This window comes from Pristiophorus japonicus, chromosome 8 (genome assembly GCF_044704955.1).
Source record: "Pristiophorus japonicus isolate sPriJap1 chromosome 8, sPriJap1.hap1, whole genome shotgun sequence".
NCBI classification, from domain to species: domain Eukaryota; kingdom Metazoa; phylum Chordata; class Chondrichthyes; family Pristiophoridae; genus Pristiophorus; species Pristiophorus japonicus.
In genome coordinates this window covers 178,535,401-178,550,224 of record NC_091984.1, presented here as the reverse complement: position 1 = coordinate 178,550,224, position 14,824 = coordinate 178,535,401, and positions in this window count along the sequence as shown.

Here is a 14,824-nt window from a genome sequence, read left to right as displayed (position 1 = left end):
AGCGCCGCAGTTGGGGCTCTGGTTGTTGAGCCTTGGCATGCGTCTTTGTCACCTGTGGTGATTCCGGCTTGTCCGGGCTGATCGCAGGGACTGTGCATGCTGCTGAATGTTCTTGTTGCTCATTCACTGGCGGTGGTGTGGGCAGCATCTCATGATCTTCCTCAGGTTCCTCAGAGTCCATGCTGAACCTTTTTTTTACTTGGTCCAGATGCTTGCGGCATATCTGTCCATTGTTAAGTCTGACCACTATAACCCTATTCCCCTCTTTGCCAATTACAGTACCCTCAAGCCATTTGGGCCAAAGCGTGATTAAGAACAAATACAGGGTCATCGATTTCTATACATCTCCCCTTTGAGTTACGGTCATGGCACTCATTTTGGGACTGGCGCTTGCCCTCAACAATGTCTGACAGGACAGGATGAATGAGGGACAGCCGAGTTTTAAGTGTACATTTCATGAGTAGTTCCACGGGCGGGAATCCAGTGAGCGAATGCGGTCGAGACCTATAGGCCAGCAGGAGGTGCGATAGGCGGCATTGAAGGGAAGGTCCTTGAATCCGGAGCATGCCTTGTTTTATGATTTGGACCTCACATTCCGCCTGGCCATTGGAAGCCGGCTTGAAAGGTGCTGTCTTGACATGTTTGATGCCATTACCCGACATGAACTCCCGGAATTCATAGCTAGTGAAACACGGGCCGTTGTCACTAACCAGGATGTCCAGCAAGCCGTGGGTCGCAAAGACCGCACACAGACTCTCCACAGTGGTGGATGTCGTGCACGAATTCAATATGATGCACTCGATCCATTTCGAGTACGCATCAACAAAAATGAGGAACATTTTTCCCATGAACGGGCCCGCGTAGTCTACGTGAATACGTGACCATGGCCTGGTGGGCCAGGGCCACGGGCTGAGTGGGGTCTTCCTGGGGGCATTGCCGAGCTGGGCACACGTCGTGCACCTGCGAACACAGTGTTCCAGGTCTGAGTCAATTCCCGGCCACCATACATGTCACCGGGCAATGACCTTCATTAGCACGATGCCTGGGTGCTCACTGTGGAGTTCCCTGATGCATGACAACCCGGCTGCCCAATAGTAGGCAGTCGGCTTGGATGGAGAGCTCATCCACCTGTCTGTGAAACGGTCTGACCTCCTCGGGGCATGCTCCGTGTGCGAGCGCCCAATCCCCAGTCAGGACACATTTCTTAATCAAGGATAGGAGGGGATCTCTGTTGGTCCGGATTTTGATCTGGCGGGCTGTGATGGGAGAGCCTGCGCTGTCAAAGGCATCAACAGCCATGACCATCTCAGCGCTTTGCTCCGCTGCCCTCTCAGTGGTGGCCAGTGGAAGCCTGCTGAGCGCATTAGCGCAATTTTCGGTGCCTGGCCGGTGCCGTATGGTGTAGTCTTACGCAGCCAGTGTGAGAGCCCATCGCTGTATGCGAGCTGACGCATTGGCATTGACAGCTTAGCTGTTTGACAATAGGGATGTTAACGGCTTGTGGTCCGTTTCTAACTCAAACCTTCTGCCAAAAAGGTACTGGTGCATCTTTTTCACCCCATAGCCACATGCGAGTGCTTCATAGAAACATAGAAAACAGGTGCAAGAGTAGGCCATTCGGCCTTTCGAGCCTGCACCGCCATTCAATGAGTTCATGGCTGAACATGCAACTTCAGTACCCCCTTCCTGCTTTCTTGCCATACCCCTTGATCCCCCGAGTAGTAAGGACTACATCTAACTCCTTTTTGAATATATTTAGTGAATTGGCCTCAATAACTTTCTGTGGTAGAGAATTCCACAGGTTCACCACTCTCTGGGTGAAGAAGTTTCTCCTCATCTCGGTCCTAAATGGCTTACCCCTTATTCTTAGACTGTGACCCCTGGTTCTGGACTTCCCCAACATTGGCAACATTCTTCCTGCATCTAACCTGTCCAATCCCATCAGAATTTCAAATGTTTCTATGAGATCCCCTCTCATTCTTCTGAACTCCAGGGATGACTCATCAGGGGAGGGCAACAGCAGCCAAGTTCATGGCATCGTGGCTGGCTCTGCTGCACAGAAGGGCAAGACAAAGAGAGGGAGCGCGACAGTGATAGGGGATTCAATGGTGAGGGGAATAGATAGGCGTTTCTGCGGCCACGACCGAGACTCCAGGATGGTATGTTGCCTCCCTGGTGCAAGGGTCAAGGATGTCTCGGAGCGGGTGCAGGACATTCTGAAATGGGAGGGAGAACAGCCAGTTGTCGTGGTGCACATTGGTACCAACGATATAGGTAAAAAAAGGGATGAGGTCCTACGAAACGAATTTAAGGAGCTAGGAGCTAAATTAAAAAGTAGGACCTTAAAAGTAGTAATCTCGGGATTGCTACCAGTGCCACGTGCTAGTCAGAGTAGGAATCGCAGGATAGCGCAGATGAATACGTGGCTTGAGCAGTGCTGCAGCAGGGAGGGATTCAAATTCCTGGGGCATTGGGACCGGTTGTGGGGGAGGTGGGACCAGTACAAACCGGACGGTCTGCACCTGGGCAGGACCGGAACCAATGTCCTAGGGGGAGTGTTTGCTAGTGCTGTTGGGGAGGATTTAAACTAATATGGCAGGGGGATGGGAACCAATGCAGGGAGACAGAGGGAAACAAAAAGGAGGCAAAAGCAAAAGACAGAAAGGATATGAGGAAAAGTGGAGGGCAGAGAAACCCAAGGCAAAGAACAAAAAGGGCCACTGTACAGCAAAATTCTAAAAGGACAAAGGGTGTTAAAAAACAAGCCTGAAGGCTTTGTGTCTTAATGCAAGGAGTATCCGCAATAAGGTGGATGAATTAACTGTGCAAATAGATGTTAACAAATGTGATGTGATTGGGATTACGGAGATGTGGCTCCAGGATGATCAGGGCTGGGAACTCAACATCCTGGGGTATTCAACATTCAGGAAGGATAGAATAAAAGGAAAAGGAGGTGGGGTAGCATTGCTGGTTAAAGAGGAGATTAATGCAATAGTTAGGAAAGACATTAGCTTGGATGATGTGGAATCTATATGGGTAGAGCTGCAGAACACCAAAGGGCAAAAAACGTTAGTAGGAGTTGTGTACAGACCTCCAAACAGTAGTAGGGATGTTGGGGAGGGCATCAAACAGGAAATTAGGGGTGCATGCAATAAAGGTGTAGCAGTTATAATGGGTGACTTTAATATGCACATAGATTGGGCTAGCCAAACTGGAAGCAATACGTTGGAGGAGGATTTCCTGGAGTGCATAAGGGATGGTTTTCTAGACCAATATGTCGAGGAACCAACTAGGGGGAGGGGAGGCCATCTTAGACTGGGTGTTGTGTAATGAGAGAGGATTAATTAGCAATCTCATTGTGCGAGGCCCCTTGGGGAAGAGTGACCATAATATGGTGGAATTCTGCATTAGGATGGAGAATGAAACAGTTAATTCAGAGACCATGGTCCAGAACTTAAAGAAGGCTAACTTTGAAGGTATGAGGCGTGAATTGGCTAGGATAGATTGGCGAATGATACTTAGGGGGTTGACTGTGGATGGGCAATGGCAGACATTTAGAGACCGCATGGATGAATTACAACAATTGTACATTCCTGTCTGGCGTAAAAATAAAAAAGGGAAGGTGGCTCAACCGTGGCTATCAAGGGAAATCAGGGATAGTATTAAAGCCAAGGAAGTGGCATACAAATTGGCCAGAAATAGCAGCGAACCCGGGGACTGGGAGAAATTTAGAACTCAGCAGAGGAGGACAAAGGGTTTGATTAGGGCAGGGAAAATGGAGTACGAGAAGAAGCTTGCAGGGAACATTAAGGCGGATTGCAAAAGTTTCTATAGGTATGTAAAGAGAAAAAGGTTAGTAAAGACAAACGTAGGTCCCCTGCAGTCAGAATCAGGGGAAGTCATAACGGGGAACAAAGAAATGGCAGACCAATTGAACAAGTACTTTGGTTCGGTATTCACTAAGGAGGACAGAAACAACCTTCCGGATATAAAAGGGGTCAGAGGGTCTAGTAAGGAGGGGGAACTGAGGGAAATCTTTATTAGTCGGGAAATTGTGTTGGGGAAATTGATGGGATTGAAGGCCGCTAAATCCCCAGGGCCTGATGGACTGCATCCCAGAGTACTTAAGGAGGTGGCCTTGGAAATAGCGGATGCATTGACAGTCATTTTCCAACATTCCATTGACTCTGGATCAGTTCCTATCGAGTGGAGGGTAGCCAATGTAACCCCACTTTTTAAAAAAGGAGGGAGAGAGAAAACAGGGAATTATAGACCGGTCAGTCTGACCTCAGTAGTGGGTAAAATGATGGAATCAATTATTAAGGATGTCATAGCAGCGCATTTGGAAAATGGTGACATGATAGGTCCAAGTCAGCATGGATTTGTGAAAGGGAAATCATGCTTGACAAATCTTCTGGAATTTTTTGAGGATGTTTCCAGTAAAGTGGACAAAGGAGAACCAGTTGATGTGGTATATTTGGACTTTCAGAAGGCTTTCGACAAGGTCCCATACAAGAGATTAATGTGCAAAGTTAAAGCACATGGGATTGGGAGTAGTGTGCTGACGTGGATTGAGAACTGGTTGTCAGACAGGAAGCAAAGAGTAGGAGTAAACGGGTACTTTTCAGAATGGCAGGCAGTGACTAGTGGGGTGCTGCAAGGTTCTGTGCTGGGGCCCCAGCTGTTTACATTGTACATTAATGATTTAGACGAGGGGATTAAATGCAGTATCTTCAAATTTGCGGATGACACTAAGTTGGGTGGCAGTGTGAGCTGCGAGGAGGATGCTATTAGGCTGCAGAGTGACTTGGATAGGTTAGGTGAGTGGGCAAATGCATGGCAGATGAAGTATACAGTGGATAAATGTGAGGTTATCCACTTTGGTGGTAAAAACAGAGAGACAGACTATTATCTGAATGGTGACAGATTAGGAAAAGGGAAGGTGCAACGAGACCTGGGTGTCATGGTACAGCAGTCATTGAAGGTTGGCATGCAGGTACAGCAGGCGGTTAAGAAAGCAAATGGTATGTTGGCCTTCATAGCGAGGGGATTTGAGTACAGGGGCAGGGAGGTGTTGCTACAGTTGTACAGGGCCTTGGTGAGGCCACACCTGGAGTATTGTGTACAGTTTTGGTCTCCTAACTTGAGGAAGGACATTCTTGCTATTGAGGGAGTGCAGCGAAGATTCACCAGACTGATTCCCGGGATGGTGGGACTGACCTATCAAGAAAGACTGGATCAACTGGGCTTGTATTCACTGGAGTTCAGAAGAATGAGAGGGGACCTCATGGAAACGTTTAAAATTCTGACGGGTTTAGACAGGTTAGATGCAGGAAGAATGTTCCCAATGTTGGGGAAGTCCAGAACCAGGGGTCACAGTCTGAGGATAAGGGGTAAGCCATTTAGGACCGAGATGAGGAGAAACTTCTTCACCCAGAGAGTGGTGAACCTGTGGAATTCTCTACCACAGAAAGTAGTTGAGGCCAATTCACTAAATATATTCAAAAGGGAGTTAGATGAAGTCCTTACTACTCGGGGGATCAAGGGTTATGGCGAGAAAGCAGGAAGTGGGTACTGAAGTTTCATGTTCAGCCATGAACTCATTGAATGGCGGTGCAGGCTAGAAGGGCTGAATGGCCTGCTCCTGCACCTATTTTCTATGTTTCTATGTTTCTATGAATACAAGTCCAGTTGATCCAGTCTTTCTTGATATGTCAGTCTGGTGAACCTTTGCTGCACTCCCTCAAGAGCAAGAATGTCCTTCCTCAAGTTAGGAGACCAAAACTGTACACAATACTCCAGGTGTGGCCTCACCAATGCCCTGAAAAACTGTAGTAACACCTCCCTGCCCCTGTACTCAAATCCCCTCGCTATGAAGGCCAACATGCCATTTGCTTTCTTAACCGCCTGCTGTACCTGCATGCCAACCTTCATTGACTGATGTACCATGACACCCAGGTCTCGTTGCACCTCCCCTTTTCCTAATCTATCACCATTCAGATAATAGTCTGTCTCTCTGTTTTTACCACCAAAGTGGATAACCTCACATTTATCCACATTATACTTCAACTGCCATGCATTTGCCCACTCACCTAACCTATCTAAGTCACTCTGCAGCCTAATAGCATCCTCCTCGCAGCTCACTCTGCCACCCAACTTAGTGTCATCCGCAAATTTGAAGATACTACATTTAATCTCCTCATCTAAATCATTAATGTACAATGTAAACAGCTGGGGCCCCAGCACAGAACCTTGCATTACCCCACTAGTCACTGCCTGCCATTCTGAAAAGTACCCATTTACTCGGACTCTTTGCTTCCTGTCTGACAACCAGTTCTCAATCCACGTCAGCACACTACCCCCAATCCCATGTGCTTTAACTTGGCACATTAATCTCTTTTGTGGGATCTTGTCGAAAGCCTTCTGAAAGTCCAAATACACCACATCAACTGGTTCTCCCTTGTCCACTCTACTGTAAACATCCTCAAAAAATTCCAGAAGATTTGTCAAGCATGATTTCCCTTTCACAAATCCATGCTGACTTGGACCTATCATGTCACCTCTTTCCAAATGCGCTGCTATGACATCCTTAATAATTGATTCCATCATTTTACCCACGACCGATGTCAGGCTGACCGGTTTATAATTCCGTTTTCTCTCCCTCCTTTTTTAAAAAGTGGGGTTACATTGGCTACCCTCCACTCCATAGGAACTGATCCAGAGTCTATGGAATGTTGGAAAATGACTGTCAATGCATCCGCTATTTTCAAGGCCACCTCCTTAAGTACTCTGGGATGCAGACCATCAGGTCCGAGGGATTTATCGGCCTTCAATCCCATCAATTTCCCCAACACAATTTCCCGACTAATACGGATTTCCCTCAGTTCCTCCTTCTTACTAGACCCTCTGACCCCTTTTATATCCGGAAGGTTGCTTCTGTCCTCCTTAGTGAATACCGAAGCAAAGTACTTGTTCAGTTGGTCTGCCATTTCTTTGTTCCCCGTTATGACTTCCCCTGATTCTGACTGCAGGGGATCTACGTTTGTCTGTACTAACCTTTTTCTCTTTACATATCTATAGAAACTTTTGCAGTCTGTTTTTATGTTCTCTGCAAGCTTCCTCTTGTACTCTATTTTCCCTGCCCTAATCAAACCCTTTGTCCTCCTCTACTGAGTTCTAAATTTCTCCCAGTCCCCAGGTTCGCTGCTATTTCTGGCCAATTTGTATGCCACTTCCTTGGCTTTAATACTATCCCTGATTTCCCTTGATAGCCACGGTTGAGCCACCTTCCCTATTTTATTTTTACGCCAGACAGGGATGTACAATTGTTGTAGTTCATCCATGCGATCTCTAAATGTCTGCCATTGCCCATCCACTGTCAACCCCTTAAGTATCATTCGCCAATCTATCCTAGCCAATTCACGCCTCATACCTTCAACGTTACCCTTCTTTAAGTTCTGGACCTTGGTCTCTGAATTAACTCTTTCATTCTCCATCCTAATGTAGAATTCCACTATATTATGGTCACTCTTCCCCAAGAGGCCTCGCATAACGAGATTGCTAATTAATCCTCTCTCATTACACAACACTCAGTCAAAGATGGCCTCCCCTCTAGTTGGTTCCTCGACATATTGGTCTAGAAAACCATCCCTTATGCACTCCAGGAAATCCTCCTCCACCATATTGCTTCCAGTTTGGTTAGCCCAATCTATATTCATATTAAAATCACCCATGATAACTGCTGCACCTATATTGCATGCACCCCTAATTTCCTGTTTGATGCCCTCCCCAACATCACTACTACGGTTTGGAGGTCTGTACACAACTCCCACTAATGTTTTTTGCCCTTTAGTGTTCTGCAGCTTTACCCATATGGATTCCACATCATCCAAGCTAATGTCCTTCCTAACTAATGCATTAATCTCCTCTTTAACCAGCAATGCTACCCCACCTCCTTTTCCTTTTATTCTATCCTTCCTGAATGTTGAATACCCTTGGATGTTGAGTTCTCAGCCCTGATCATCCTGGAGCCACATCTCTGTAATCCTAATCACATCATATCTGTTAACATCTATTTGCACAGTTAATTCATCCACCTTATTACGGATACTCCTTGCATTAAGACACAAAGCCTTCAGGCTTGTTTCTTTAACACCCTTTGTCCTTTTAGAATTATAATGTAGTGTGGCCCTTTTTGTTTCTTGCCTTTGTTTACTTGGCCTTCCACTATTGCTTTTTACCTTTCTACCATCTGTTTCTGACTCCATATTACTTCGCCCTGTCTCGCTGCATAGGTTCCCATCCCCCTGCCATATTAGTTTAAACACTCCCGAACTGCATTTGCAAATGTTACCCCTAGGACATCTTTTCAACCATCCCATATCCCCTTTCTGCTTGGGAGAGCGACCTGGAGGCATAAGCCACAGGTTGGAGTTGGCCCTCATCATTACTCTGCTGCAACACGCACCCAACCCCATAGGATGATGCATCACATGTCAAAACCAATTTCTTACAGGGGTTGTACAGGGTCAACAGCTTATTAGAACAAAGCAGGTTCCGCGCCTGATTGAAAGCCCGTTCCTGACAGACCCCCCAAAACCAATCACAACCCTTACGCAGGAGCACGTGTAGCAGCTCCAACAATGTGCTTAAGTTCGGCAGAAAGTTCCCAAAATAGTTCAAGAGTCCCAGAAATGAACGCAACTCCGATGTCTTGCCGGGCCAGGGCGCACGACGAATCGCCTCCATTTTGGATTCGGTAGGCCGGATCCCATCTGTGGGAACCCTCCTGCCCAAAAACTCGACCTCTGGGGCCAAAAACAGACACTTGGACTTCTTTAGTCGCAGGCCTACCCGCTCCAGCCGGCGTGGTACCTTCTCCAGGTTGTGGAGGTGTTCCTCAGTGTCTCGACCCGTGATAAGGATGTCGTCCTGAAATACGATTGTTCCAGGGATGGATTTGAGCAGGCTTTCCACGTTCCTTTGAAAGATAGCGGCCGCTGATCGAATGCCAAACGGACACCTGTTGTAGACAAACAGCCCCTTGTGCGTGGTGATGGTGGTCAGTAGCTTGGATTCTTCAGCCAGTTCTTGGGTCATGTAGGCTGAAGTGAGGTCCAACTTGGTGAACAGCTTGCCGCCTTACAGCGTGGCAAAAAGATCCTCCGCTCTCGGAAGCGGGTATTGGTCTTGTCGTGACACTCGGTTGATAGTGGCCTTGTAGTCGCCACAGATCCTGACCGAGCCATCCGTTTTTAGGACAGGGACGATGGGGCTTGCCCAGTCGCTGAATTCAACGGGCGAAATGATGCCCTCTCTTAGCAACGTGTCCAACTCACTCTCAATTTTCTCCCACATCACATACGGCACAGCTCTGGCTTTGTGGTGCACTGGTCTGGCGTCCGGGGTGATGCGTATCACTACTTTGGTACCTTTGAAAGTCCCGAGACCAGGTTGAAATAGTGACTCAAATTTCTGTAGGACCTGTGAGCATGAACTTTGCTCCACAGATGAAATGGCGTGCACATCCCCCCATTTCCAGTTCATTTCGGCTAGCCAGCTCCTCCCTAAATGCGCGGGACCATTTCCCGGGACAATCCAGAGTGGCAGCCGGTTCTCTGATCCATTATGTGTGACCACCAACATTGCACTGCCTAGCACTGGGATGATCTCTTTGGTGTACGTCCGTAATTTCGTGTCAATGCATTCTAGTTTGGGTCTGTTAGCTCTGAGTGGCCATAGTTTCTCGAATTGTTGGACACTCATAAGTGACTGGCTGGCCCCTGTGTCCAGCTCCATGCGTACCTGGATGCTGTTTAATAGGACTTTCATCATAGGTGGCGTTTTGGTATATGAGCTGTGGATGTTTGCCACATGAACCCGCTGAACTTCAACGTCCATTGCTTTGTCCCAAGCATCAACCTGCCTTGCAGACCCCTCTTGTGGTTCAACTGCCTCGTAAATTAGCCTCGCTGTGGGATTTCTGCACATTCTGGCTAAATGTCCACTGAAGTTACAATTTCTACAGATAAATTGTTGAAACCTACAGGTTTTTGCAGCGTGTCTGCCCCCGCATCTCCAGCATGAGCTGAAATTGTTGTGAACAAAAGAGCTGTTACCAGACATTCCTCTCTGATTGTCTCTTTGATTACTCTTGAGCACTCTGTTAATGGGTGTCAATGGCCCCATCCCGAGACGCATTGTCCACTGTGATGGTGTAAATGTCCGTTCAACCTGCCATTGTCTCTGTTGAGGACCCACCCTAGAGTCTGTTGCTGCCTGGGTGGTGTCGAATTGCCCTTGCCTGCCTGCAGGGTTCTGAGTCGCGTTTACAATGTTAACTCCCTGATCCATCGCCACGTTGGAAGCAGAGTTGCGCTTGTATATTATCTTGGTTTCCTCCTCCCCCGCCATGAAGGTCTGAGCCATCAACGCTGCCGCTTCCAAGGTCAAGTCCTTGGTCTCAATTAGCTTTCTGAAAATCCCGGCATGACCAATGCCCTCAATGAAGAAATCCCTTAACATCTCCCCCCTGCAGGCGTCTGTGAACTTACAGAGGCTGGCCAAGCGCCGAAGGTCCACAACGAAGTCCGGTATGCTCTGTCCTTCCCGACGTCGGTGTGTGTAGAATCAGTGTCGGACCATGTGTATACTGCTCACCGGTTTGAGGTGCTCACCGATCAATTTGCTGAGCTCTTCAAAGGTTTTGTCCACCGGCTTCTCGGGTGCGAGCAGGTCTTTCATCAGCGTGTATGTCTTAGGTCCACAGCTGGTCAGTAGATGCACCCTTCGCTTGTCAGCCGCTGCATCTCCCAGCCAGTCTTTTGTGACAAAGCTCTGCTGGAGACTCTCAACGAAATCATCCCAGTCCTCACCAACACAGTACCGTTCCTCTGTGCTACCGGTGGCCATTCTCGAGAGTCGTTGATTCCCGTTTCTCATCGCCAAATTTAGTGTCCGTACACACTACTATAAATTCTGCAGACAAGATCACTCTCTGACCCAAACCTTTATTCACAGGACCAAGAAGTGATGACCCTGTGTGGGACCTCCCTTTATATACCTGGATGACCAGGTGAGGAGTGTCTCCCACAAGTTAACCCCTTGTGGTCAAGGTGTGCATTTCTTAGGTGTATACAGTATGCAGTGTTGTTACATGAAGATTACAGTTACATGAAGGTTACATACATGACAACACTGACTAGATTAGACTCCATGCAATGGGGACTATGCTTACCAATCTTTTATGGTCAGTTGGCGGTAATTCACGATTTCGGGGTTCACTGGATTCTGTAGGTTCTGCTTGCCATACCCTGAACGTCGGAGAAGACTTCTTACTGTGCAATCTTCAGTTGGGTGGTGTCCGCTGATGCGGTAGGGCGCATTTTGGACTTATGGGGTAAGTACCTGTTTTCTTTTGTTAGAAATAGGTTTAAAGTCTCTTTAGGTAATGTTTTCACCTATTGGTAGTCAGAACTTAGATTGTAGAGTGGAAACTTTCGATTCTTCAGTTTCTTCCATGTGGAGTTTTGTTTCGAATTTGGTTTTGGTGGTACCACGTTGGCTGTGGTCGGTTGCTGCCGCGATGGTGATGTTCTTCCTTCCTTTTCCAATTTTAGGACATCGAGGCTGGAGAAGTTAGTTACAACTGCCACGGTGGTCTCTCTCATTTCTTGATGCTAAGCGTCCCTAGCAGTGTCTTCGAAGGCAGTAGCATAACCTTTGTTAAAACAGGGCCCAGTTATACTGTTGGAGCTGTTCTAACCTTCATGCCAAATCAGCCCGGATTCTTTGTTTAAATTTTGGCGGGCTTGGTATTTCTTTGTCATATTTTGGCGGGCTCATTAAAATGTTAACTTGTCTCGGGTGTGTCGATCTTCTAAATCTGTTTCTTGATGGAAATATTAGCTTGATATTTGCAATGTCTGTTTGTGCTTGGGTTTTTTCATGTGGGCTGGATGGGCTTTTGTTTGTTATGCATATGCTGAAATGGCTTTCCAGCTTCAGGCTGATGGTTAGCTATCTCTGGGCTAATTGTTGCTATGTTAATGTCTCCTGTGGAGAAGGATTTTTGAGTATCCATAATTCTCTAGACAATTGACTTTAGTTTCAATACCCAGACAGCTTCGATACTCAAACTGGTTTCTTTGTAGGACAGCCATCTTTTAGTTCTCTAGCCCGGCCCACACAAACAAAATTTGTCTCGTAAAATCCCAAATTCAATTAAAGTTCGTAATTTCTTCCATGCGTACTTTAGGATTTCAAACTTTCTGGTAGATAGTTCCAAATTAAATTTCCTTTCCAATGAGTCAAACACTGGGGTGGGGGGGTGGGGGGGTTCCCACGAATTTTGCTCCCTCCATAACTTTAATATTTTCAGCATTTATGTATTAATGGCACCAGTGAGGAAGTGTGGGTGTCGGTCAGAGATATTTTTGGAAACTTTTTTTTTTCAATTTTTTTCAACTCACATGCCAGTAGCCTACCGTGGGGAAATTCAGTCGGCCTCTTGAGTTACCACTCCATTGGCACCCGAGGATGAGTGTGCAATGCCACTTTTCACACTGCTCTCTCATCTTTGGGCGGAAAAACTATATTTGGCAGTTTGAAGCGGTGATTACCACCTGGGGGTAAAATAACCGTGCAGGCGATGTCACCGTCTCCAAAATGGCGGTACTGAATTTTGACTCCTAAATTCCTTTGTATCTTTGCATTACTATCTACAATTAGTTTGAATGCTAGTAGAGGTTGGGACTCTACTCATTGGAATTCAGAAGAATGAGAGCTGAGTTTATCGAAACGTATAAGATTATGAGGGGGCTTGACAAGGTGGATGCAGAGAGGATGTTTCCACTGATGGGGGAGACTAGAACTAGGGGGCATAATCTTAGAGTAAAGGGCCGCCCATTTAAAACAGAGATGAGGAGGAATTTCTTCTCTCAGAGGGTTGTAAATCTGTGGAATTCGCTGCCTCAGAGAGCTGTGGAAGCTGGGACATTGAATAAATTTACGACAGAGATAGACAGCTTCATAAACGACAAGGGATTAAGGGGTTATGGAGAGCGGGCAGGGAAGTGGATCTGAGTCTATGATTGGATCAGCCATGATCGTATTAAATGGCGGAGCAAGCTCGAGGGGCTGTACGGCCTACTCCTGCTCCTATTTCTTATGTTCTTATATTCTTATTTAGATCTCCTGTGGCATTGCTCAGGTTATAGCATGGTTGTGATGTGGAGCTCCTAACCTGGTGAACTTCTTTAAGACCACAGCTCTTGTTAGGCAAATCCCACAATTAGAGCTTCTTTTAAACTGCTGAGATCAGAGGACAGTTGTAACTGCTTTTAAGTTTCAGGCTCCAAACAAGAGGATTTTTGTGTCAATGTTCCCTTGAATTTATTTTTGGCTGCATAGCCATTCAAAGATCCGTGTATGCACGGCTATTCTATTCAAACGTCGGTGAGCCGGCTGCAATGGGACCTCCGGACAGCAGCCGTATAGCTTAAAGGGAACATGTTGTGTGGGTATAACTCTATCTTTGATTGCCTCACACTCTAATTCTCTTTGCCTTCCTTTCTCTAGTTTTCTGCTTGTCTGTCTGAAATGTCTCTTTTCTCAAGAGAAAGAACAGAGAGACTAATCAAAATGATATATGGCTCTTAGTTATCAGGCTAGGCTCATAGAATTTGAGGCTATTTTCACTGGAAAAATGTAGGCTTAGAGGAGATAGGACTGAAGATTTTTAAAATGCGAAAGGATTACATCTGTCCAGTTAGATACATTATTTAAGATGGAAGAACTAGAGATAAGTAGAAATAGTTAGGTTAGATGTTTCTTTTCACAGAGAGTCATAACAGACTGAAAAATATTTCAGCCAGCAACAATCGCTAATTCATCATTCACAAATCTTTGTAATTCACACAAACACATTCACTCACATTCAACAAGAATCAATGTGATTGTCCGAGCAACAAGCATCAAGCAAATTTCAACTCAATCTTCAAACTAAAGGGCTTTTGTTTTGCTTTACAGGATGTTTTCACTATAGGAAGTTAAGTTCCCCCTGATTTCATGCTTCAGTCTTTTACTTCGATAAGCACTTCTTTCCTGAGAAATAGTCATGTTTATGAACAGATAGAGTGGCCTGTTGTAAAAAAAATCAGAATATATCCCTGTTGCATTCCTGTGATGTTACATTGAATTACATCGGATATACTGCACAGAAACAGGCCATTCGGCCCAACCCGTCCATGCCGGTGTTTATGCTCCACACGAGCCTCCTCCCGTCTTTCCTCATCTAACCCTATCAGCATAACCCTCTATTTCCATCTCTCATATGCTTAGCTAGTCTCCCCTTAAATGCATCTATACTATTCGCTTCAACCACTCCCTGTAGTAGCAAGTTCTGCATTCTCACCACTCTGGGTAAAGAAATTTCTTCTGAATTCCCTATTTGATTTGTCTTATATTGATGGCCTCTAGTTGTGCTCTTCCCCACAAGTGGAAACACTCTCTCTGTATCTACTCTATCAAAGTATTTTATGATTTTAAAGACCTCTATTAGGGCACCCCTCAGCCTTTTCTTTTCAAGAGAAAAGGGACCCAGCCTGTTCATCCTTTCCTGATAAGTGTACTCTCGCATTTCTGGTATCACCCTTGTAAATCTTCTCTGCACCCTCTCTAGTGCCTCTATATCCTTTTTACAATATGGTGACCAGAATTACACACAGTACTCCAAATGCGATCTAACCAAGGTTCGATACAAGTTTAGTATAACTTCACTACTTTTCAATTCTATCAAAAAGGAGGCTGCCAAAAAGCAGGAAAC